Genomic DNA, 26,489 nt, shown 5'->3' on the forward strand with positions numbered 1-26,489 from the left:
TACACCAGTTATTTTAACAGAAAGAATTTAATAAAAGGAATCCATGTAAAAGAAGTGGTAACTAGGTATCTGAAAAGGCAAGATTTACTAAAATAGCATATATAGGAAGAGCTGCTACCCCTGGAACTGGGGAACAAAGTTAAAAAGATGGAAATAAAAATGTAGAAGTATAGACAGAGTTCTATGAATGGAGTAGGGCCCCATACACTTCAACTCTCTGACAATGGGGTTTCCCTCTGCTTGGGTGTGTTTGTGTCTGAGGAAGGTGCCATGAGGCTGATTCTTTAAATGTTAGAAAAATCAGATTCAGCTGCTGCTGCAGAAACACGCTGCTGCTTCTCAGGTAAAGAAGGGAGGGTGAGGTGACCCACCAGAAGCCCACAGTACACAGATGGGAAGGAGAAAGTGCCTTCCGCCTTGAGTCTGACTCCAGCACTCTCTACTGATAGAACCTACCGCAAAGCCAGGCTGCAAAGCAGAAATGACATACAGCTGTACAGCCCCAGGATCACAAATCTGAGTGCGGAAGAGTGAGTTTAAAGTCAAGATACAATAGTTCAATATACGGCCACACTGGGCTATGGCAAGGCCAGCAGTGACTGACTGCTGGGTGGGTTCCCAGGCAGGAAACTTGATATGAAAATTGGTCAGAAGGAATTCCCAAATATTTGGAAGCAAACTGAATCAAAGGATGACTGAGTCCAAGTGAGTGTGCCAGGACCACAAAGTGAGAAGCCTGACCACATGTTAGGACAAGAGGGACGGTGATGCTGGTGTTGGGAGATAAAACTTCAGGAGCCTGGTAAATATGGCAGCATAGCCAGGCATGGGCGGCATCGATAATAATGACCAAACAAAAGTCTGCAGGACCCACATGCCTGAACTCTCTCTGGTATGACCATGCTGGTGGGAAGGTTAAAGACATGGTTTAGATAGGGTGCTATAAGCTGAGACAAAGAGTAATAGCACTTATCCCTGTATTTATTAATCAGCCTCATTTTTTTTTTTAAAGGACAAGAGGTGTATAAATAAATCTCTGTGTGTGTGTGTGTGTGTTTGTGTCTGTGTGTGTGCATATAATGCAAATGCACGTACACATGGATGTGTATCCCAGGAGATTGTTCCAGAAGAACCTTGTAACATGAAGGCATGGGCAATATGATATGCAGTTATTATGGCTGATGACCCAGAATTGGGTATTAATGGAGACAGTGATTGTTACTCATGATTTTCAAATAGCTAAATAGATCTAGAGGATTTGCATTAAGCCAGGTCATTCCTCTTCCATGCTTGCTGGCCATGATTGATGGAAATGTCAAGTCCCATGAGATTTCTGAGCTCACATTCTCTTCCTACTAGAATTGGGGAATCCCCCCCACCCACTCCATCTTTTCTACTCTGAGTCTTATTTCCACAAATAGTGCTTGCGATACGTCAAAGGATTTGATCTTCAATGTGTAAGTTCTTTTAAAGGGTATTGGCATCTCCCAACAGTTTCTAAAGCAGATAGTCTTCTGGCATTCAGAGGAAAATAATAAGGATGAGAGAAAGCAGGTGACTCTGAATGTGAAATGAAAGATTTCACAGAATCATGGATTTTCAAGCCAGGAAGAATGTAAGAAATTAGTGAATCCAGTGCTTATATGCGAAACTCTTCTGTTTTAAACAGAATTCCTACAATAGGTTTTAGAACTGGTAATAATTTCTTGAGTGAATGAATAAACAAGGCGGAATATGTGGTGGAGGACTTTTCAGGTAGAAGAAATTACAGGATATAAAATATAGGAGTCATGACACTATATTTCCAGGGTTTCCTGGAATTCAAAATTATTGAAGCCAAAATACAAGAGGAAGAGGGTGAGGTGAGGTGGAGGATGAACTCCTTTCCTACCTGTCAACTTAATCCTGTGGCTAATGGTTGGAGATCCAGTGGCATGTTTCAGGCAAAGGAGATACATAATCATATTTGAGTTTCCTAAGTATTAGATCAGAGGCTGCACCCCAAAAGGGGGGTGGTTTGTAATAATTAAATGAGAAATGATAAAGTCCATATTAGAGTAGCTGGATTGGGTAACTGGGACTAGGAAGAACCAATTCAGGAGACAGAAGACAGCCAGTTCTAAGTGATTGAGTGGAGAGAGGACAGACAGGGAGATAGAAGAGTCTGAGATGGCCCCAATGTCTCCAGCTTGTACCGCTGAGCTAACAATGGTCCCCCTGGAGCTAAGGAGCCTGGGAGAAGCAGGAGTGCAATGACTACACTTGCTTTTAGACATGCTAAGTTAGGCTCAAGAGGGGGACATTGAAGGCAAAACCAAAAGTGAAAAAGCCAAGATAAAAATACTGATAAACCTCTGGATGGGATGGTAATCTACACAGATTGAATGGGCAAACAAGATATAAAGTATAGCAGCACCAAGTATGGCCACCTGCATTTCAGATACATCCAGTAGCAAAGCCAGCAGAGATTAACAAGAAGCAAGACCTAGGAAAAAGGGAACATCCCAGTAGGTTAGACCCAATTTCCACAGAATTGCACTAATGGCCTGGGCCTCTTCCCCATTCATCCCCTTTAGAGGGACTTAAAGACACAGTAGTCCACACCCAGATCTGACAGAGGGTATGAGCAAAGCTCAGCTTTACCTCTCCCAGGGCCTCTACATTCCACTTCCAAGGAAGCATGTAACCTTTAAGCTGGAAAAGGATGTCTCCATCTCAAGGGAGATGGAGCTGTGCGGGTAGTGACTCTGGCGAGCAGTCCAGCCTCAGAGGAGTGTGAATTACTGCCCGCACACACAGAGTGGCTCTCCTCAACTGCCTGCCAAGGAAGGAATGGTTCTCAACCAAATCAGTCTGCGGCTGCCAAGAGCTCTTGTGAGGGCCCGGTTTTCCAGCAGGAAACGTAACCTAAATTGGAAAACATGAGTGTAAGCTGGAAAACAAACAGCTCAAAATATCTGTGTCCTGAAATGAACTGTAAGTGGATTCAATTTGGTCTCCAAAACTGAATCCACTTAGTCAAAGGAGGGTCAGGAGGGCCAGCAGAAGGGAGGGAGAGAGGAAGGAAAGACCAAGTGATGGAAGGAAGGAAAGAGAGAAGGAAATTCAGAACAAAAGGAACATTGAGCCTCTGCTACATGCCAAGACCTGTGCTGGGAGGTCCACGTTCATTTCCTGATGAAGTCTCTCAACAATAGTTGGGTGCATGGAGAAGCTGGAGGCCAAGTTAATTCATTCACCCAAGGTCACAGAATTAGAATGCAGCAGAGCTGGAATTTGAACTCAGACTCTATGACTCCAAAATTAACATGCTTTCACTAGCTTCTCTTGTCCCCCAAACGAGGAAGTGTTATTGGCAACTGCTTTGGAGAAGACTTCCTGAATTTCTGTTAGATTTTTTAAAAGACTGAGGGGTTGGAAGTGGCCAAAATCAGAGAATCCCTAGTCCCTGAATTGAACATTCCTAGAAAACCTTCCCTTCTTGTCTCCTTTTTCTTTCTTCTGGATCTTCTCTGTCCTCTGAGGCTCTACTTGAAACATTTGCATATGCACTTTCACCGGTGGTGCTTATACTTGAAACTCTACAGGGTCAAAAGATATAAGCAATTCATCAAACCTCCTGACTGACAAATGGCAGGATGAGATTGAAACCCAAGTCTTCCAAATCTAAGCAATTCTACTGCATAATGGCTGTTTTTCCAATATGTGCCTACAACAAGAACATGCAAGATAAACACTGACCATTAATTTGTCAATTCCAGCTGCTGGGATATTTGGGTGATCACTAATTCATCAGTAACTTCACAGAAAGACTCCGAAGAATAGGCCAGTGTCAAAGAGGAAATTATTATTAAAGTATATTAGAAACTAAAGCAATATACAAATGAAAGCAAGTACTATCATTTTAATAAGGGATTCTTTTTGCTCGGTACCCAAAACTATAGTTATCAGTTCAAAGATGACCACTGGAAAATATTGTAAAAATAGGATATTCAGTTATTCACTGAAGAAATTATTGCCTTTTTTTAACGCCTGGTTTAAATATTAAGTGAGCTTAATGTCCAATGTCACAAATATAGAAGATGGTGAAGCAGAAATACAAACTTCAGCAACTTAATTAAAATCACTTCACAACAATCCAATGAACTAGGTAACATCATTATACATCATTAAAAGTAGGTTTATCCTTGTAAGTACATAAAACAGAGTTCATTTTTGCATTATCATTTATTAATGACTGCATTTTCCATATGAACAACTGTAAACCTACTTTTGTCCCACCCTGTATATGTCTGTATTTTCTAAATAAGGCAATAAATAGTTAGATAAAGACCTACAACCAGTAAACAGTGACACTGAGATTAGCACTCAGGTTGTCTGACCCAGAGTTAGTGGAATTAACCACCACCGTACTGCTACTGCCTTATATGGAAGATAAAAACTAAAAACCACAGGACTAGCTTCTCTTTGTAATTTGTAAAACAGTAGGGAATTGAAAGATGTAACACCATTGCCTATGACAGTTATCTGTTCCTGGATAACAGATGGACAGTTATCCATCTCCAAGGAAAACACCTTAATTCAGAGCCATCATGTCACCCCTAGACAGCCTCTTATGTGCCCAACCAGCCTCCACATTGCCATAGGAGAAATCTTTGGCAGAGATGGATAGAAACATGGATCCTCTCATATCACTCCCCCACTTGAAAACTCTCACTCGCCCCGTTTTCTTTGGGGAAATGTCCGCGAGTCCCAGGGCCATGTTTCCAGCCTCTCCTCTGTCATACGGCCACCTCTTCAATCTTGTCCCATGTGCTTCTGCACCACCCCTCACAATTTCTGCCCCTGCTACACTGGACCACATCCAGGCCTGGGACTCTGCAATGCTGTTTCCTGCCTCTGTGCCTATGCTCACATGCTCTCCCTGGCTGGAGTATTTTCTCTCCCCTTATGTATGTCTGGGAACTCCCCAGCCAGGATACCCCCTCTTTAAGACCCTCTCTTTCCCTCCACCCTTGGGGTTCCAGTCCTTCCTCCAGCTGCTTTTGCACTAATCTTATACTTCTGTGTTTTGCATGCTGCATATGTCCCCACAACCAAACTGGGGCAACCTGAGGGGAGAGATCCTGTCTTAATCATCTTTGGGGTCTCAGAGCCTAGAATATGGGTTCAATAAGTGCTTGTCAAAAGGAATTTAGCTGACGTCTCTGATTCTTCCTCACTAGTCCTCATCAAGATAATAAACTGCCCACTCACGTAGAGACAGTGTGTTTTTCTTTATTGCTTTCCTCACCGACTCCCTTTCTCTCTCTCCAGACCCTCCCCTCCCCTCTAATACACTCCAAAGCAAGAACTGAACAAACAAGTAAACTCAAAAGCCCTATCCAAATGCCAGTTTGTGTTGTTTCTTCTGTGTCTGTGTCTGTGTGTGTGTGAGAGAGAGAGAGAGAGAGAGAGGAAAGCAGAGAGAGAAGCGAGGGGAGAGGGTGGAGGGCATGCAGCGCTGTGGGTAGAAGTGTCCCCACTGAGCAGGACCTCACACTGTGTCTAATGGCAAGCCTACTCTGGGGGACAATGCGGATGGGGAGCAATAGACGGACTGCTGTGTGTACCAATTTCAAATTGCTAGCTATACCCTTCGCTAACACTAGTGTTTCATGTTGCAAAGCCAGTGTTACCACATGAAATAGTCAGCAAGTACACCTCTGCCAGAGATGGAGTAATTTGTTATCGGCTGGAGTGAGAAACTGACACAGTTAGCTCCCAAAGATGCTTTTATTCAGATGTGCAGCCTTCCCCAGATTAACCGTGACTGTTCCGGAGCTCCTCAGTGTCAAGCACTTTGAGCAATGGCTACTTGGCCAGTGTTACTGCATTTTAAAAATATATATATTTTTATTGATTTCAGAGAGTAAGGGAGAGATATAGAAACATCCAGGATGAGAGAGAAAGTGTTACTGCATTTTTGAAGGGGGTCCCCTATTGGCTATCCAAACAGTTCCTAACTTTCCCATCTTCGCTGTTTCATGATGGTGGTACAGGAGGGCAATTTGGAGAGGAGTAGGGTTCAAAGACAGTTGAAAAAGGTCTTTGTCCCCCCTTTTGTCTCCCTCCAGTGTGTTCAGCTAAAACAATCTGAACATGTCACCCCATTTAAATTTCTTCAATGATCCCTATTGTATTCAGGTTGAAGTTCAAGCTTCCTAGACTAGCAGGCGCGCCTATGTGTATGGTCTGCTCCCGATTACCTGTCTGCCTTTTGGATCCTATAACACCAAACTACTTGCCAATTTCTGCACATATTGTTTTTGTCTCCACGTCTTTGCTCAAGCAGTTGCTTCTGCCTGGAGTGCCCTTTCCTTCATGCCTCACCCTCACCCACTTTGTTCAGCAAGCTTTACTTATCATTAAAGACTTAGCTCAAGCATCAACTCCTCCAGCTTCTTCTAACCCTCTGGATTAATTTCCTTCCAGCTCCCCAAGTCCTTTTATATTTCTCCCACCTGTGTTACCGTGATGCAGGGAAGTCGGAGAGCACAGTGCTCAGGAGCAGAGGAAATGCCAAGGAGAGTGGTAGGAGTGCTCTGCCCCAAATGCATGTATGTAGAGTATGTAAAATCAGTAAAAAAAAATGCACTAAAAGTTTTATGTACCTGCAATTCTAAGCAATTTCAATAATAAAATACTTTTCCTGATGAGGGCAGCTCACCCCACCTCCATCCCTGGTTGCTGGTTCTGGAGTGAAAATACTTAGCTCCATCATTTAACATCACTCATGTCATCTGTAGAGACCGTGGGCACATTCCTCATCTTTCTGTTCCTCAGTTCTCTCCTCTGCAAAATGGAGATAAGAAAACTATCTTCTTGATTAGTTTGTGTGATGACTGCATGAGATAATGCATGCAAAGCACTTAGAACCGTAACTGGGATTAAGTAATCATTCCATAAATATGAACTATTTGCTGACGAGTCTATATTCTTCCCTTGGGTTAAAGCTCCCTCGCTAGCTTAAAGCTCTTCGGGCTCTATCTTGCTCACTGTTGTATATACTCTGCCTAGCATAATAAACATTTGTTGAATGAGTAGATGGATCTCATTCATCCCTTTGGGCTAAGTGCATTGCAGACTATGTAAGTTGGAAATAGGTGCTCAATAAATGCTTGTTGAATGAATGGGTAGTTGACTAAGAGAACAGTTCATTAAAGAAGAAAAAACTTGCAAAAGGAGTTGCATGTGGCCCTAAAGAGAACAGAAATGAAGATAGAAGGGGCAGAGAAAGTCAATGGTGGGAATGAGAGATACAGAGTTTCCTCTCCTTGAATTCTTTCAGAAGATTTGGTATAATGAAATGTAGGTCTATGAAAACTGGAGTAGCATAGCAGCTAATTCCACGACTTATAGAAACCTAGATGAGAGAGGGGGAAATTCGGGACATCATGGGCCCTGGAAAATGGCAGTGGTGAAAGGCTGCTCAAGAGGAGGATATTCCCATAGGCTGAGCCCTATGTAAAGACCAGAAACAAGGCTGTGAAGAGGGAAACTGAGATCTTCCTGTTTCTTATTCCAGTCACTATGTTAATGCTAGATTTTGTTTATTTGGTCTACAAAGTTCACTACTATAACTCTTTTCATCTAGTCCTTGAAAGATACATGACTAAGATATGATCAGCATAAGCATTAGTCTCAGATTTTCCAGGGTATGACACTATCAAACCCAGTAAGGGATGCATACAACTCTAGATTGAAGCCATTAACAGGAGAGATGAAGACTGTACGTTCAAGAATAGTAACTCAGTAATGTTTAGAATTTCCTTCCAAAATATCACCTCATTAATTTTTAGCTGTAATAAGTAGGAAAAATGGACCATGTCTGGGTTCTGGGAAAACTTTGCTAGACCATTTGTCATCATCAGGATTCCAAAGGGCCTCGTAGACTGAATTTAAACCAACAAAATAAGATTCAATGTACAAAGTCCAAAGCTTAATTGACATCTATATTAGACAGAAAAAGCTTGCCCAAACAGTCGCCATTCCAACTGTGATCCTGATGTTTCCACCCACTGGCCCAAATTCTGGCCTCATGAGGCCAAGAGGAGTAATTTACTTAGTGTGTGTGTCAAAACGCACCAGTGAAATGATCACTCTCACATGCTACCAACCCAACCTTCTAAGGGTTATCTTTTCCAGAGGTATATATCTCCAGTTCCTTCAGCTAGTTCTCACCTAACACAGGTTTCTGTCACCTCTTGCAATTTAAATCATAAAAGTAGTAGCTTCTAAAATGTATTGGGCTGACTTATGCTCTTCTAGTATCATTCAAATGCTCCTAAAATGTGAAGAATCATCCGAGATATTTTATCTGATCACCTATTCAATGAAATACCTTCCTCCACAGTCATTCTGTATGAACCTCAAATGCTAATGAGAGGTCACTATCTTCCAAAGCACTTGTTGGAAAGAATGAGCAGATGAGGTGTTGGTTTTCCTGCTGTTACAGAGAAACCCCAAATAATAGTGGCTTTAACAGTCTAGTGGTTTGCTTTTCTGGGTAGGTGGTCCAAGTCTGATAGGGCAGCTCTGTAATCACAATGGGCCCTGGTTCTATCTATCTTTCACTCTGCTGTCTTCAAAATGCATCTTCCAATTCATGGTACAAAGTGACCTTTCTAGCTCCTATTGTCATATGAGTAAACATCTCCACTAGCAAGAAGAAGAGAGGAGGGAGGGAGGAAGCACACCCTTTTCTTTTGAGGGTAGTACCAGAAGTTATATACATCATTCCTGCCCAATTCCAGTTGACCAGAACTTAGTTCCACACATGGCTAAAAGGAAGTCTTTATTCTAGACTATCATAGGCTTATCACACACACAAAAAGATTCTACCACCATAAAAAAAATAAGAGAGAGAGAGATAATGGATATTGGAGGACAACTGGTAGCTTTTGCCATACATGCTTCAAAACTCTTCCCGTTTTTAGATAAAATTGTCTCTGTTGTTTTTTCAACTGAAAATCACCTATTTTCTGCAAATAAAATAAACGTATCTTCTCCAAAAAATTAAACACAACTTCACAGAGCTTCCTCTTACTAAATCTTTACTTGCCAAGAAAAGCAAGCCTCCATTTCTTCATTTCTTCTGTAATGAAGATTCTGTATACTTCTGTATCCTGTCACACTTCTCTTGTCTCCTTTTTACTGTTTCTCTCATCAGTTTAGAGTTCCTGTTCTATACCTCAAGATCATATTTATCAATCACATTCTATAAATATGTACTGATTTCCAAAACTATGGTTGGCATTGTCAATAACTCAAAGAAGCTATCATTTTTAACCTCAAGGAGCTTAGAGTTTAGAGCCATATCAGACAACTCATTCATAATGACCTCAGTCAACTCAACCCTGGGTATTCTTCACAAGAACAACAATGTAGTCATGACTACACTATTTAGAACTTAGATACTTGACTGTCTTATTTAACTTGATGTCCAGCTATGTTGTACCTCACCTTGGTTTTCAGCCCATTATTTCATCAGTTGGAACCTGGATTCTGTCCCTGAATATTATGCCACCACTCCCAACTTTAAGCATTTTGAAAATTTTCCTTTGATAGATATTCTCAGAGAAATGGCTAACAAGTGATTTGCTGAAACCCATTACTTACAAGAAGGTAAAAGAAACTATACATGTTTCAAAATCAGGATTTTTCTCTTTGTATTCTCCTCCCCCCCCCTTTTTGTTAAAGGTACTGTAATATGGTCCTGGCAGCAGGAATGGCTGTGCAGGTAGTTAGCCAATGCCAGCTGAATGCAGCCCAGAAGGTTTCAAAGTCCACTGGCAAGCTAGTGCCAGCGTTGATCCATATTAGTAGCTGGTAATGTTGGCACTTTTCTAGGAATTATGTGAACTCATCCTGTTTTGTGAATTTCATCCTCATCAACAGAGGCTTCCCCCCCATACTCCACCTCCTCTTCTGAAAAGAAATGCAAATTAATGTGATTTATAGCTTGGAAAGTTTTCAAATTCTCAAAAAATTGTATATTTCCTCTGGATGAGGAACCAACCAGAAATTGAAAAATTCTTATCATAAGAGCTTAATGTCAGTCAAGGGTCTACTCTTTTCAACTGGAACCTCAGGCTTGCAGAGTAGAAGCCAAATATGTCTTATCCCACTACATCCACTTCTTTGTGTTAGCACAATCATTCTCTATTCATGTCATCCATATGACAGAGGGAAGGAAGTGGTTAAGCACAATCCCTCACACACACCCCAGAACAATTTAATAGTACTACGTAAAGGATGGCAGCCATGATTTCAACAATAGAGGAAATTCTTTATGAGTTTATATTCCCATCTGTAAATTAGTGAGTCCCCCTCCAAAATATAAATAAGCAGGAAAATAGATTCTCTCATCATTCCCCTTTGAGAAAAGACAGATACAAGGGGAAGAGATTATTACATGTGAGGGGGAAGGGAAGGAGAGCGGGAGGGAAGAAGAGAGGGAGAGAGGGAAGGAGGGAGGAAAGAAGTGAGGAAGGGAGGGAAGGAGGGAAGAAGGAAGGGAGGGAGGGAGAGAGGGAGGAAGAGAGAGATATCTGTGGAACTAGATAGTAAGTGAAGGAATTACCCATTCCCTCTCTAGTAAGAGAATGGGGAAGGAACTTGGCAGAGAGCATTCAGGGGAAAAGTACATCCTTTCACTGCAACTAATAAAAGCTCTACAATTTAGGTGACCTTTGAGCAGCAACAGACAGAGAGAGTGAAAAGTTCCTGCAAATAGAAATAAATGCCTCATAGAAGGAGGTGACATCCCAGAGCAGACCTGCTTGGGGAAAACACAGCTGAGGACATACAATATCCTTGATGGTGGCCTGCAGTCAACCTCATGTCCCTTGGGGCCACACCCAACAGAACCAGAATAACTCATTCATGTTGAACACCTACTATATACCAGACACTGTGCAATAAAATCATCAATCGAGACAGGAACGTATCAGTAGCAATTCTCTTTGCAGCCCACATTGAAAGATGCAAACCAAAAATGCAACTAAAACTGATTTCCAAGGAAGATGGGCACTTTAAGAGCATTGCTCTGCCAGGGCACGCTTGGGCAGGTTTCATGCCAGTTACAGTCACATAACACTGTTACTTAATTTTTTTCCTTACTCTCTGAAGTGTATTCACACAGTATCTAGGAGAAGAGAAATTGGAGAATAACATTTATGAATAGTACAGGATTCCCTCTCCATGACTTGAGGTTTCTGGCAGCAACAAAAATGTACAGCAGAAATGAAAGTGGATTAGGGGTCATGAGACAACTTTCGACTTCACTGATAATTAAATGAAAAACTTCATGTAAAACCCTAGCATTTGCCTGGAGAAGAATTACTCAAGATACCATAGCTATTGGTATTAGAATAACAAATGCCATCAATATTATTACTGTTGGTATTATAATTATTATCACTACTGTTCTATATGATATCTGAGGCCATTGCTTAGCCATAATATAAATTTATCCCTATTTTATAGCAGCTCCTTTCCCAGGGATGAACTATAGAGAATCCTCCTTTCTAAACAATCCTCCTTTCCCCTCTGTAGAGGGGGAAATGCCTATAAAAATATAGACGACACCCTTACAATGTATGCTTGAAAAAGTCAGCAATCTTTTATATCCATGTTCAGAGAAGTAAACTAAGATATCAGCATGCCTGGGCTGGGACCGTGTCACACATTGAAGGAGGGAGACTGTAGATTCCAGAATGACCCTAGGGGTTGGTGCTTGCATCAAGGAAGGGGGAAGACGGCAAGTCTGTGGAGAAAATATTTCAGCTTTAAACTCACATGCTTCAAGCCTAGCTAACCTACAGGCAGCTTAGTTGCAGACAACAGAAGCCATTTTATCTGGCTTAAGCAGAAAGATCTATATTAGAGGGCAGTAAATAGCTCACGGAACTTACTGGATGGCCAGGGCAATAAGATTGAAAGCTCCCCAGCCTGAAATTATATTGCCGGGAGAATTGTCCAACCACATCACTGAATTTATGTCACAGATACCCCATTGCTGTTGTCACTCGCTGCTCCCCAGCCTTGACAAAAGGGACCAGAAAGTAGAACTTCTACCATAGATGTGCCACGAAAACCAAATGCTTCTGCAGTAAAGTCTGATCTCACACATGTTCTCTAAGCTTCCCACAATTGGATCAGCTGAGCAGAATCTGGGCAACCTTTGAAATCTTAGCTGCATGCTAATTCCAGAATGTATGTCTCAGTTTTCCAGACTCTATAGTACAGGAACGTATAAGAGAAAGGCATGGAAGCTGGTGTTGAGTAAATTAATCTATAGCATCCATCACACTGACTTCAGCTTTGGACATTGGGTAGTTTTTTAAGGCATTTGTTTATTAAACCCAGGAATCCCTTTTCATGCCAAATGGTCTGGTACTACTCTAGGACTGTGGAATCGCCTCAGAAAATTGGTGTTACCATGATCCTGAGGGACAGAAATCAGAGAAAAGCATAGAAACTTGTCATTTTACTGAACTCATTTTCATACATGTCTCCACACTCACAGAGTCTAGACTCAGAGTGTCGTTATTCCCATAGAGGTTTACCTCCAAGAGCTTATTATTTAAGTCTGAGAGCTGTGAAGCCAGAAGGAAGTTAGAAACTCCTTTCTGGCCTTGTGAACTTGAGGGCCACAAGGAAAGCTGAGATTGCGAATATAATGAGACTTAATTAAGAAATGCATAAAAATTTTAGCTACATTAGCATATTGTCAAAGTCAAGGTACTGAAAATATATAAATCAAAATTGAATTCATAATAATTCAATTGCCTGTGTGTGGAATCCCTTGCTCAGTTTCAGGAGTAAGGTTTATGGGCCTAGAAATCTGTTCACGGGTGTCTCCAAGGAGATGGCATTAAACCATTTACACATGGTATACCCTGTATTTATAGGCAAGCTAGCCTCTATGCTATGTTTCCTATGGATGTTTTCTACCCTAACAAAAAATGTGAAGACCAACTTCAGGCATGTGGAAGAATCTCCACCTGGCAAATTATATGGGAACCAGGGAGAACAAGAAAGATTTGTTAATACTGCCAGTTTAAAAGTAACTTTTCAAATTCTATTAGGAGACTTAAATCCCCCTGTGTTCAACTAAAATCAACCAACATTTACTGAAAACCTACTATGTGCCAAACTCCTCTTGGGTGTTTTCCCATATGTTATATCATTTAAATTTTAGAACAATCTTATTAGGAAAGTAATTTTAATTTTGTTTTGCGGTTGAGAAAACTAAAGTTCCAAGAGATTGGGTTAATGAGCAAGGAGGAAGTGAAGCCAGGGCTTTCTTACAGCAAATCCAGTACACTTTCCATTCTACCACTCCCCTTAATTAATACAAACAACCTACTACATCTTATAGCAAAATACATTTTTATCAAGGGCATTATCTCATTTGATCCTACTGACAGCACTCAAGGCCTGGCGGAGAATGATGTTGCCATTTCACAATGGGAAAACAGAAACCCCAGGGAATTCAGTGACACTTCACAGGTCACAAAACTCACAGCAGCAGAGCCAGCATCTGAGCCTTAATCTTCTGATTCCATATATGTGTTCTACTCACCACCTCAGCGTGTAGAAATGGGGAGCTAACATCACTTTGGACCTAGTTATGATACTCTGCCAGACATTTTACATACATGAGTCTTAATCCTCACTACAATCCTGAATACTAGGAAGTAAACCCATTGTAGATGTATAAATAACAAGCTTAAAAGAAGTTGAAGTTAATCAGAGTTGGAATGATTAAAACCTAAATCTGTGAGATACTGATATAATTACACACACACACACACACACACACACACACACACACAGTCATTCAAAGTGTAGAAGACTGTGATAAGAAAGTACAAATAGCTCTTATCAGAACTTTCTATTTGGAAATTCCTAGTTTTTATCACAAAATTGTTCTAAATCACTATCCTTAAGTATCAAAATATAACAAGCAAATGTAGTAAAACAAAAAAAAATCTCTCCAAATAATCAAGATTATACCTGAAAGAAAAAGAAACTGGTTGGCTCATTCTAAAAGCACTTGGCATCTGGAAACAGCCTAAATGCCCATCAGTAGATGAATGGATTAGAAAACTGTGGTACATCTACACGATGGAATACTATGCTGCTGTAAGAAAGAAGGAACTCTTACAATTTGCAACGGCATGGATGGAGCTGGAGAGCATTATGCTAAGTGAAATAAGCCAGTCAACGAAGGAAAAATACCACATGATCTCACTCATTCATGGATAATAGAGACCATTATAAACTTTTGAACAATAATAGTTACAGAGGCAGAGCTGCCTCACACAGATTGCAGCGGGAAGGCCGGGGAGGGTTGGGGGGCAGGAGGGAGGGGGGTAAGAGATCAACTGAAGGACTTGTATGCATGCATATGAGCATAACCAATCAACATAAGACACTGGGGGGTAGGGGAAGCCGGGGTATTGTCAAGGGTGGGGGGAAAAAAGGACACATATGTAATACCCTTTGTAATGCTTTAAGCAATAAAAAAATGTTTTTAAAAATTAAAAAATAAAAAATAAAAGCACTTGGCCATGCCTATGAATGTCTTCCGGCAGGATAACTTCAATAACTATGTCCTTCGTGCCATTTACCCAGAGTCATTCTTAGAAAGCGATATCCTTGGAGATCAAGTTATGAACAGAAATGTAGCCTCAATGAGGCCCTGTGCTCAGAACTATTTGCAAATGGATAGAAAATTGGGTAAGTAGAAGAACTTGTGTACTGACTGAGAACAGCATGCCAACCAATACTTCCGAAGACACTCTGAAAAGCACAATTGCTATAAAATACATGAGATTTTACCTGAGAAGGAGCAATAAAATATTTTCTTTGTCAACCAATAGCTCAGTAGGTAAGAATAATAGCCATTGAGACTTATATGTACTTTCTACAGCTTATAAAATATTTCACACATAAAGTTCACTTGATTTTCAGATTATGAAACATTTTAATCCCATTATCTGACCCATATTAGGCTTTCAGTAAATGCTTGTTGCAATGAACTAAACTGTGCAGAGTTAAGAATTGTTATCCTTTTAAGCACATGAGAAAATGGAGGCTTAGTAAGGTTAAGTCACGTTCCTGGTGTCAAATATAAGTTTTTACATGTTATTCTTCTGCTCTTTTGTGGGTCTCTTAAAAACGATCCAACTCCATATTGTTATCAAAGAGTAACATCAGACCATATGATATACATCAAAATTGGGTATTTTTCCATTAAAGTGCCTCTTCATATTAGTCTGAAAACCTAGATTTGATCAATTTTGGTTGCTAAAATAGAATGCCTGAAGAATATAAATTTACTTTTTTTTGTTATCCATACGTCTGAGTAGTTTTTGCCAAACATCCATTACCTCATGACCAGGATTTCTATAATTAAATGAGATCAATGAGACTATATGCAAACTGAAAGCACTGTGTTGATATTAGTTGTTATCAGTGAGATGTATATCTCTTATAAATATAGAATACAGAAAAGTAAATGACTTCTCTATAAAAGGAAGAATTGTCTCATCAGGAAAAAAGGTGTATTATTGTCCATCTTGGACACAAATATTCAAAGACAAATATAATAGTACTTATATATTAGATTCTATTGCAAAATAGGTTGAAAGTTTAGAGTTTGATGTTGACAAGGACAGTCAAATGTTACAGGCACAGAGAACTTTTAGGGATTCAGTCCATTATAATAGTAAAAGATTTACCCAGGCGTAATCCTGTTAAAACATGATCATATGGTCTTCATATATTATAGACTCAGCCTTATTGATGTCTTCAATCTTTTAAAAACTGATACTTAAAAAAACTTTTTAAGGTACTTGGAATGAGTATATACTATATTATATTTAAGTAAAGAGGTTATTTATTGGATGCCTGCTAGGTGACAGGTGAGTGTACTAATCCATTGTACAGATAAGGAAACTGAGACTTAGACTAATTAAAACACTTGTCCAAGATGATGAAGATAATAATAAAAACTCATTAAGGTCAAATATTCCAATGTTGTGTCCTATAGTCACTGTTTCTAAGTTTTTCTGCAAGAAAAATAGACCAAGGTCTGGATCCTGATGGCAACACTAACAGTCTTTTTTCTTTTTATTAATACATTATTTTAACATTTGTTTCCACTTAATTTCTCAATCACTATTTTGCATCTCTATTTAAGGATTCAATTACTAAAATCAACATAACAAAGAGATTTCAGGTGGTAAGATGCCCTCTTCTTTCAGATATCACTCCCAAAGCAACAAAAAACATGAACAACAAGATTCAGTAATTTTTTTGGCAAAACCTAGAAACATCTATAATCCCAAACTACAGTATATGATTAAGAGATGTCAAGGTGTGGGATTAGCACAGGAAAAGAGGCCCACAGGAGCCAATCTTAAACATGTCAGGAGAGCACAATCACTCAAACAGATGGTGCTCTACAGAAAGCAAAAAACAATAATTATGTCTTTGAAAAAAATAGGAAAGAGATGCCCAGATAATGAAGAGTAGCAGGAAATAAGCAAGGATATAGACAGACACGCCATTTTTGCATGAAACAGTCTATTGATGAGTCATAATGGGGAAAAAGTCAAAGACTAAAGATATTACAATGTATAAAGACTTCTATAACTGTCTCTCACACACAACACACACAGGCAGGAGACAGAAAAAGTGAAAAGAGACAGAGGCCTACACTTCCCAGTTCTACCTATAGCCACCTACTGGTTTGCAATATCCTTGGTTCCTTTCCCATAAATTTCCTACACATGCAATCCAGGAACTGAAGAATTTCTTTCATTCAAAAGTAAGCAAAGATTCTTTAAGAAAAAAGGAAGAAATGAGAAATACTGCTTTTCCCTCCTTACAAAAAAAAATGCATGTATATATAAGACTTACTAGAAAATGTCAATAGGCAAATACAGGGCCATAGAAAACCACCTAGGACATGTTTGGAAATAGTGAAAACCATGTTTGAGAACGTAAATGGGAGGCCTTAGCTTAGCCTGACTCCCAAAGGCTCATTCAACATTCTTTATCAATTTGCTCATAACCCTCACCCTTGTTTCTTCTACACTTAGAGCACTGGCTTCTTTTCTACAAGAGAAGGAAAATCAAAGGGTGTGAGAGAAGAATAGAAGAAAAAAGAAGAATAAGTGTCAAGATAAAAAAAAAAAAAAAAAACTCAGAGATTTAAAATGGAGTTCATTGGAAGGGAAACTGTTGCAAACTTAAAAATTAAGAAAAATAAAGATGTTATTGATTTTGATTTTGTTGATCCAGAAACAGAAAAGAAATAAAAGGAGAAGGGCAGTTGCTTCCTTAGGACCCATGGTGGGTAATCAGACACTAGGGGACAAAAGGACTAAAGACATATTAAATAACTGTTTCCCATCTGCAGTTACAAATGAAGAAAGTGGATACTCAGACAATCCAAGGATCAGGTTTCCAGGAATGAAAGATGAGGGCAGATAAAAATCAGAGTGGAAATGAAAGGTCTTTGGAAATTAAAAAGATACCAAGATCTCACAAAAGCACGCAACCTATAAAGGGAAGAGAAACCAACATGTGGGCAAGACTTGGCAGACCAGCTCTTGAGTTCATTCATCACAGCTCACTGAGCCTGGCAAAAGTGTCTCCTCTCTAAATGGAGTGTACACACAGGGATGAGAACAGAGACCCAGAGGCTGCTTATCAGCTCACAGCAGCAAGGTTGAAGGCTTCTACCTCTATCCCAAGAGAAGGCCTATCTCAGGATCCATACCTTATCTTATGTTAATATTTGTTCAGGCTTTTGTCTTTTGTCTCCCTTGAAGCTCAATTCTGTAATGTGCTAGAAAGATGTCTAAAGAGATTAAAAAATATTCCTCCCTCCCTCCCTCTTTCCTTCCTTCCTTCCTTCCTTCCTTCCTTCCTTCCTTCCTTCCTTTGGACAAACATCTATTGGTTACCAACTATGTGCCTGGTACTCTGCTAAGGACGGATGAAATAAAGATAAATTAGATTAATTAACCTGAAGGTATTCCCACTGGGACTGGGAGAATGAAACCAAATAATAGATAAAGCAGACATTGTAAAGGGTTAACTGTAGATGGTAGGGATATTTGCTTTTGCTGCCCATCGCTTTGAATTTTTCTGTAATTTTGAAAACCTTTATAATTCAATGCTGAAAAAATAAATTATAATGCAATGTGACAAGTGCTTATCGCCACTTAACCCAAAGTGAGAAGGCCATCATTTTTCTAATGATGGCTAATGGATGCAACACAGATGTCGGTGGTTAAGTCTGGTAAACATTGGGTTAAACATGTTTCTTTACTGCTTCATTTATTAATACCTCTCAGATGTTCTATGCGCCTTAGTTCAGATATAATGTAGAATTTTCCAGGCTTATTTGACTATAGGACTTCCCCCCCTTTGTCAGCATTTGTGTTTTAAGGAACAGACAATGGGAGTTGCTAGATTAAGGATTAATTCCCCTGAGCTACTGAACTCCTGCAGAAATGTAATGGGGTCATGTGTACTGTATGTGAGGATTCCTTTTTCAGCTCACAGCCTAAATAGGAGTGGAGTTTACTTGGTCAATATAGTCGTTTATAGCACGCAATCCAGTATGATAGCACAATAAGCATTCATAGAGACACTGGGAGATAGCCTTATAAGATACAAAAGAACAGAAACACTGAAATAAATTGATTTTAAAAAACCTACAATGACTTACTTGAAATGCATAAGCAACATCTAAGAACTTTGAAAATATTTAGTTAAGGACCCTGAAATGAGAAAGGAGCATCTCAGTTCAGACTGGCATACAGGAGACGCAAAGCAGACCTGGAAGAACACAAGCTAAAAGTCATACTGTTTACCCCACTGGCTTAGAGTCTCCTCGTGAAGGAGGATGGAGATGAACATCAGGGCCCCACAAAACAGTATTCAGAATTATACCTGAGTAGGACTGTGTAGTAAGCTCTACAGAATTTCCTACAAGAAGATATTTTCCGCAAGTCCTTCTGTTCTTTCTCAAAGTCCTAAAATGAAAAAAACCCACATGGGTAATGTGTGAGGTGTGCATACGTCTACATTGGTAGGAACCCACTGACACTCTCTGTTCAATTTTGCTCCACAGAGTGGGTAAACTAGGTGAACAAGTGACTTCAAAATGCTTTCTCAGCAAGCCTAACTTCTCTCTGGCAGTGCTATATCTTAATAAGAGAAGTATTACAAATATTGCACTTCACTACAGTTATTTGTTTACCTTTTCACATAACTATGAGAACACTTTTCATAGTCATTAAAATTATTTGGGTATGCATTGGCTTTCCTAACCAAACGGTGAGCTCATTGAAGATGGGACTGTACTTTTTTTTATTTTTGTATTCCATGTGCAAATTCCGAAGGTCCTAGTGTGGCATTCTAAAGAGCTTGGATGTTATCCCAAGAGCAATTGGAAGCACTAGAGGCTTTTAAACAAGGTCAGTTTTTAATAGGACTAGATTTGCATTTAGAAAGCCCTTTGGCTGGATGGTGGAAAGTAGATTAGAGGCAGGAAGCCAGGTGGCTGGGCAAGAAGGCTACTGCAGTTGTGCAGGTGAGGCGGGGAGAGAGCTGAAACTAGGGCACTGGCCTAGAGGAGGAAGCAGTCATTGCATTTTAGGGGGTAGAATGGGCTGAGTTTGGTAACTAATGAGGTGCTAGAGATAGAGAAGAAGTCGTAGCCTAAATGACAGATGTTTCTAGCGTTGGTGATGCCAGTGACTGCAAAGGGAACTGTTAGAAGGAGAAATCAGGCTGAGAGAGAAAAGATTAACATGTTCAACACAAACAGCCCTTTTTTTTTTTTTCTTTTTGAAAGCTAGGTACTGTGGAAACACTGAGAAACAGAGACAATCTCTAATTCACCACTAGGCTAGATTCCAACTGTTTATGAGTCAATTGCTTAGAAATTGAAATGTATGCTTTCCCCAAAAGGAGCAACACTATAGACCCTGATATAGGGCCTGTAGCTATTTCTCCCCCAGCAGCCACAGAGTATGCTATCATTTCTGTGGGAGGAAGGGCAACGTTGAGGAAAAAGCCCTGGGTACCTGTGAAGAAAGCTTAGGACCTCCTAGACCCATTGGCTAGTCTCATCATCTGCTTCCATAGTTTGTCTATCGGTAACATGAACATTGAAGATAATGCTCTACCCACCTAGGAGGGTTGTTGTAAAGCTCAAGGGACACAGGCTATAGGAAAATATTTTGTGCACTGCAGCATGTCTCTTAAAGGTAAAATTTGAAAGCAGCCAGTCAGTTATCTGGTCCTCCTATAGGGCAAATGATTTTGGATAGCTGGGCTTGAAACACAGAGATTTTATCCTTTAAGTGTGGAAACATTTTTTCTAAAGTATCGACCACTTTATTAGCATGGAAAGCTTTCTATAATATTGCTTCTGTCAAGAGCACACTAAACATGAGGCTAGGATTTAAAAACGACTGGTTGAGTAAACTGCAGAGTGAATTTTATGACTTTATCCTCATGTGGCCACTTCTCATTCTCCTCCACTGGTTCTTCCTCATCTTCTAGATCTCTTAAATGTGAAAGAGCCCTAGGACTTAATTCCCTGTCTGTACCCACTTCCCAAGTGATCTCATGCAGGCCCATGGCTCTGAACTCCATCCATATACACATGACTTTTAATTTTACACCTCCAGTTTTAGCTTTTTCTCCTAGAACTCCAATCTCATATACCCAATTGCCTATTCAACGTCTTCTTTGTATGCCATATAAGTATCCTAAATTGAACATGACCAGAAGGATTGTTGACTTTCACCCATGCCCTAATCTCAGATTACTTAATCACAATAAAGGGCGGCACCCATTGGCATCTGCTCTGACCGAAATCCTTGGAGTCAGCCAAGACGCCTCTCCTTTTCTCAGAGTCTGTATCCAGCCTATCAGCCAACACTAGCTGTTCTACCTCCAAAGTCAGTCCAGACTCCAACCACTTCTCACCATCTCTACTGCTACCTCCCTGGCCACGCCACCATCATTTGTCCTATAGATGATCACAGGAGCCTCCTAACTTTCCCTCCTGTAATCTATTCCCCAAGGAGTGACCAGTATGGCCATGTTTGTAATTCATTTAAACTAATAGTCTGTAATCTAGAGTCAAACAGCCTAAACTTAATCTCGGCTCTGCCTTTACCAGGGTTGGTCCAGGAAAAATTACTTAACCTTTCTCTACCTCGATTTTCTCAAATGTCCTTTCTTTCTCACATAAGAAGTAGCATATGGTTTGTATTATAAAGTATTTGCTTTTCTTTAAATGATCTATTTGTGCCTCTATTTTCTTTTTGATATTTCTTTTGTTATTTAAGAGGTTTTCATTTTTTGTTCTAATAGCTACTATCATATGATGCCCATTTTATCTTTTTCCTTAAATAGGCTCCTACTATCTGATTTTTCACCTTTAAACATATACTCTGACTCTCACATTACCAATGGGATAATCATTAAGCGCCTTTTCTTTTTAACTGTCTTTTTTTCTTCCTAGTTTTAGTTATGCTACTTCTACTGTGTAAAAGTGTGTGAAATTTAGACCACATTTTTCTACAACTTTGTAACCTTGTTTTGGTTTTAGATCTTGCTCCATTTTTAAGTCTGAAATCCATAGTTAGATACACTCAATGCTCACCAATGTGTTATGCTTTCCCCAGTCATAGCCTACCTGAATGAAGCTCATCCTCTATTAGATTCCTCATGAAGAGCTGATAAGCTGATAAGTGCAGTATTCCCTGAATTCTTTCATGTTTAGAACTATTTTTCTTAAACTTGATCTTTAAGTATAAGTTGGCTGGATATAAAATCCCTAACTTTTTATTTCCATATGTTCTTTAAAGACAGTGTTCCATAATTGTCTTTCTTTGTATTTTGTTGTTTAGAACTCTGATGCCCTGATTTTTTTAAAGGACTTTGTTTTTTCTTTGCCTGTATGTATGTCCATATGCTATTATATAATTTTCTGTTAAAGGCTTTGACTTAGAGTTGACTGTTCCTAGTGCTGCTGTAACAAATAACCAGAAAGTTAGTGACTTAAAACAACGCAGCTTTATTATCTTACAGTTCTCAAGGTCAGAAGTCCACAATGGGTCTCAATGGGCTAAATTCAAGGTGCTGGCAGGACTGAGTTCCTTTTGGAGGCTCTAGGACAGTGGTTCTCAACCTTCCTAATGCCGTGACCCTTTAATACAGTTCCTCATGTTGTGGTGACCCCCAACCATAAAATTATTTTCGTTGCTACTTCATAACTGTAATGACATGAATGTTTATTTGTAAAAATTTGCCTCTTGTGATCAATGGGTGTATCTGTGTATATCTCTAAAATGGTGTTAGTAAAATAGTTTTAGTGAAAGTTGATACCAAAGATTTGATATTTTGGCAGAAACTGCAGAAAGCTGAAGCATTCTGAGTAATGCCTGTATTAAGGGTATGCAAATCATAGTGTTTTTTTTTTTCACTAAAAGTTGTTTCATTAATGATATACAAAGATATTAAATTACAGAATACTTTTAAATGAGCTGGACTTAGACATATTATAAGAAAAAAGATAAAATAGGATTAACTATAAATTCCTAAGCAATAAGCAGTGGTTCTCAACCTTCCTAATGCTGCGACCCTTTAATACAGTTTCTCATGATGTGGTGACCCCCAACCAAAAAATTATTTTCGTTGCTACTTCATAGCTGTAATTTCACTACTGTTATGAATCGTAATGTAAATATCTGATATGCAGGATGTATTTTCATTGTTACAAATTGAACATAATTAAAGCATAGTGATTAATCACAAAACAATATGTAATTATATATGTGTTTTCCGATGGTCTTAGGCGACCCCTGTGAAAGGGTCGTTCGACCCCCAAAGGGGTCACGACCCACAGGTTGAGAACCTCTGCTCTAGGAGATAAAATCTCTTCTTGCTTATTCCAGATTTTAGAGGCCATCCACAGTCCTTGGCTTGTGGCCACATGCTTCCATCTTCAAAGCCAATAAGGTCTTACTGCCGCGGGGTCGCCTAAGACCATCGGAAAACACATATATAATTACATATTGTTTTTGTGATTAATCACTATGCTTTAATTATGTTCAATTTGTAACAATGAAATTGGGGGTCACCACAACATGAGGAACTGTATTAAAGGGTCGCGGCATTAGGAAGGTTGAGAACCACTGTCTTACTGAGTCCTTTTCATACTGCCATCTCTCTGGTTCTTTCTTTTCTTCCTCCTTCTTCCACTTATGAGGATTCTTGTAATAATCCACGATAATCTCCTCAAGGTCATCTGATTAGCAACCTTAACTTTCTCTGTAACTTTAATTCCCCTTTACCATATAAAGTAACATAGTCACAGTTTCCAGGGATTAGGATGTGGACATTTGGGGGTGGGAGGAGGCATTATTCTGCCCACCATGCTCTACTTGTATAGAAATGGCCTTTGTAATATCCTATGCCTTTTAGTGGGCTGTAGGTATGGATTATGGGTGGTTTCATTTGCTCTTCTTATTAATATGTATGGTTTTTTGGAGGGCATATGAAGAGATTTGGTTTTAGGCAACTACCATTATCCTACAAGAAACTGGAAAGCATCTGCTCAGTATTTCAAAGGCCAGAATATTATTTCATATCTTCATTCCTTTGTTTTAAATCTACTTATTAATCAAAATGTCCTTTACTCTTTGTAAAACCGTAGCTCAAATAGCACCTCTCCCATACTTCCTGGGCAGAATCAATTATTTTTTCTGAGGCTTCTTTAAGACTTTGCATTTAATCTATCATTTCATTTGCTCTGCTATTACAACTATTCCTTTATGTGCCCCACTAGACCAGGAGATGCTTGAAAGTAAAAGATTATTTCTTATTCACTGTTGTTTACTTGCTGCCTAGTACAGCGTATGGCATATGCTCTGCTCTATGATTGTTATTATCTATATTAATGATATCCATTTTATAGCTACTATTTATACTGAGCACTTGATGCAGTATTATTAATGCTCACTAAAATTCAATGGAATAGGCCTTATTATTCTTATCTTACAGAGGAAAAGATAAGACTGAAAGTGTGTTCAAAGTCAGAGTCAGTATAAATAGTGCTATAAACTTTGATCTTAATTCAAGTCTATTTGACTACATACAAATATCAGTCTGTTTTCACTTAATCCCACTATGTTCTTGGAGACACAAAAGAAGAGTGGAGCACTCTTGGAACAGTCAGCAAAAGAAGATTCCAGAACTCTATTATTCCCTCTCCCTTCATATTCCAATAAACGCACATGGTCTCCCTGAAGGCAAAGAACCTCTGCTGAATGGACAAATATAAAACCTCTCAACTAGAGCATAATGTAAGCAATGCTGGCACTTAACATTTTACTTCGAATAAAAAGAAGCAAGGCCTTGGTCATTTTCCCAAGAAGGAAAACTAGATGAACTCTGGAAGCTGTGGAGACTCTGGACATAAGCCCGGGGCTCATGGAGGCTTTCAAGAAAAGTGGTCCTCCTAATATAGACAGCCAGAATGCTCAGAACAGGCCTAGGGAAGGGATATAATTCCTCATTCTAAAAGCTGACAAAAATTCTGGCCTTGGCACACAAGGACCAAAATTGAAATACAAAGTTGCTGAGTGAAAACCAATTTTCAGGTACAGCCCACCGGGAATCCATAGGCTCCATTGTTAAGATGGGACGATAGACCTAAGAGGCAGAGAAACCAGACTCATGCTGGCTCATGCTGGCTAACTGGATGCTAATTTTGAGGACTTGGGGATGTAGTTCATATTGCAGGTGACACTTAACTGGGAGAAACCAGAGTAAAGCAAAAATCATGAGCCTAAAATAAAAGCCCCTTTATTTCTGCTTCCAAAAAATGATGTGAGAATTGGCTGCACTTCTTGAGGGAAGTGTTAGCTTTACAGCCCTAGAAAACAATGGTCAGGCAGGTCTGATGCAGATAAAGTTCCTCTAGCTGACCATGGGTCCCTAAGACCTAATGTTGACTCCTAGTATGTGAGGATGAAGACTTGAGTAAAGTCACGTATAGCAGGAAGAAATTAGAATTTAGAAGTCTGTGCCACCAAACACTAATAGGACTGAGGAGTGCCAACTGATGTTACTTAAGAGGAAGACTTTTATACTCCTGATGTCGGATAAGATCGGATGAGTCAGAATGATCTGAAACAGATGGGTTCCAAATGCACTTTCTGCCTCTATTATTACCTCACTTACTGACTTGGAGGAAGGAACCAAAACCAAGCCAAAATGGCAGAGTTCATGTATGAGGGCCTGTATGCTATGAAGGGCCGCACAGCTCTTACCTGAGTGACAGGCAGGTCCATAGCTTGAAAGGGCCATTCCCACTAGAACACAATGATGATGTAATATCTCCCATTGAAACTAACAAAGATGAAACCAAATGAGAACAAAACAGACAAAAAGAATAAATCTCCAGTTGGACCCACAGTTCCTTCCAGTCACTCCAACATTCTAAGAACGATGAACTGACATTCTCACGGTCTCTATTTCCCTATCATCTGTTCTCTAATGAAAATACTCCAGGCAAACTCTCATCCCCACCACTCCACCCAAACTGCCCTACAAGGGCCACCAGAGCCTTCTGCCTTGATGGAGACAATGAATAACTATTAGTCTCAAGCATGCTTGACTTCTCAGTAACATTTAGCAGAGTTAATTTTCTTCTCCCTCTTGAAATACTTGTCTCTCTTGTCTTCTGGAAGAGCACATTTCCCATTTTGTTTCGTTTTTGTTGTTAGCTTGTTTGTTGGTTTATTAGCTTTGCTGGCTGTTCCTTCTCAGGCTTCTTTGCTAACTCCTCCTCATTCTTCTCACTAAATGTTGTAATGCTCAAGGGCTCAGTCTGCCGCTCTCATTGCTTCTCTTTTTATATGCATGTCCAAGGTTTCATAATTAAATATCATCTATCCTGTCATGATGCCTAGTTGTGGCTCTACAGCCCCAAACTCTCCCCTAGTTCCACCTTATGGACTAATAAGCTTCTCAAAATTTCCACCTGGGTGTCTAACAGGCTTCTCAGAAGTAATGTGTCCAAAAGACAAGTTTTGATTCCCATTGACTCCTACATCTGTACCTTGCCACCTGCCTCTTATCTGTTCCTCTTCAACCTTTCCCAACTCAGTAAATAAGAACACTGAAAAAGGAGACATATATAATACTCTTTGTAATACTTTAAGCAATAAAACAAAATTTAAAAAAAAGAACACTGAACAGACCAAAACCTCAAAGTCTTCCAATCCATATGCACAATTGTATTTATTCATCCTTTAAAAAATATCTAAATATTGACCATTTCTCACCACCTCCACCTCCACACATACCAACCTAATTCGAGTCTCCATCTC

The sequence above is a fragment of the Myotis yumanensis genome, unplaced genomic scaffold, assembly GCF_028538775.1.
Source record: "Myotis yumanensis isolate MYYU_CA2020_CCGP unplaced genomic scaffold, mMyoYum1.0.hap1 SCAF_12, whole genome shotgun sequence".
Lineage (NCBI taxonomy): Eukaryota > Metazoa > Chordata > Mammalia > Chiroptera > Vespertilionidae > Myotis > Myotis yumanensis.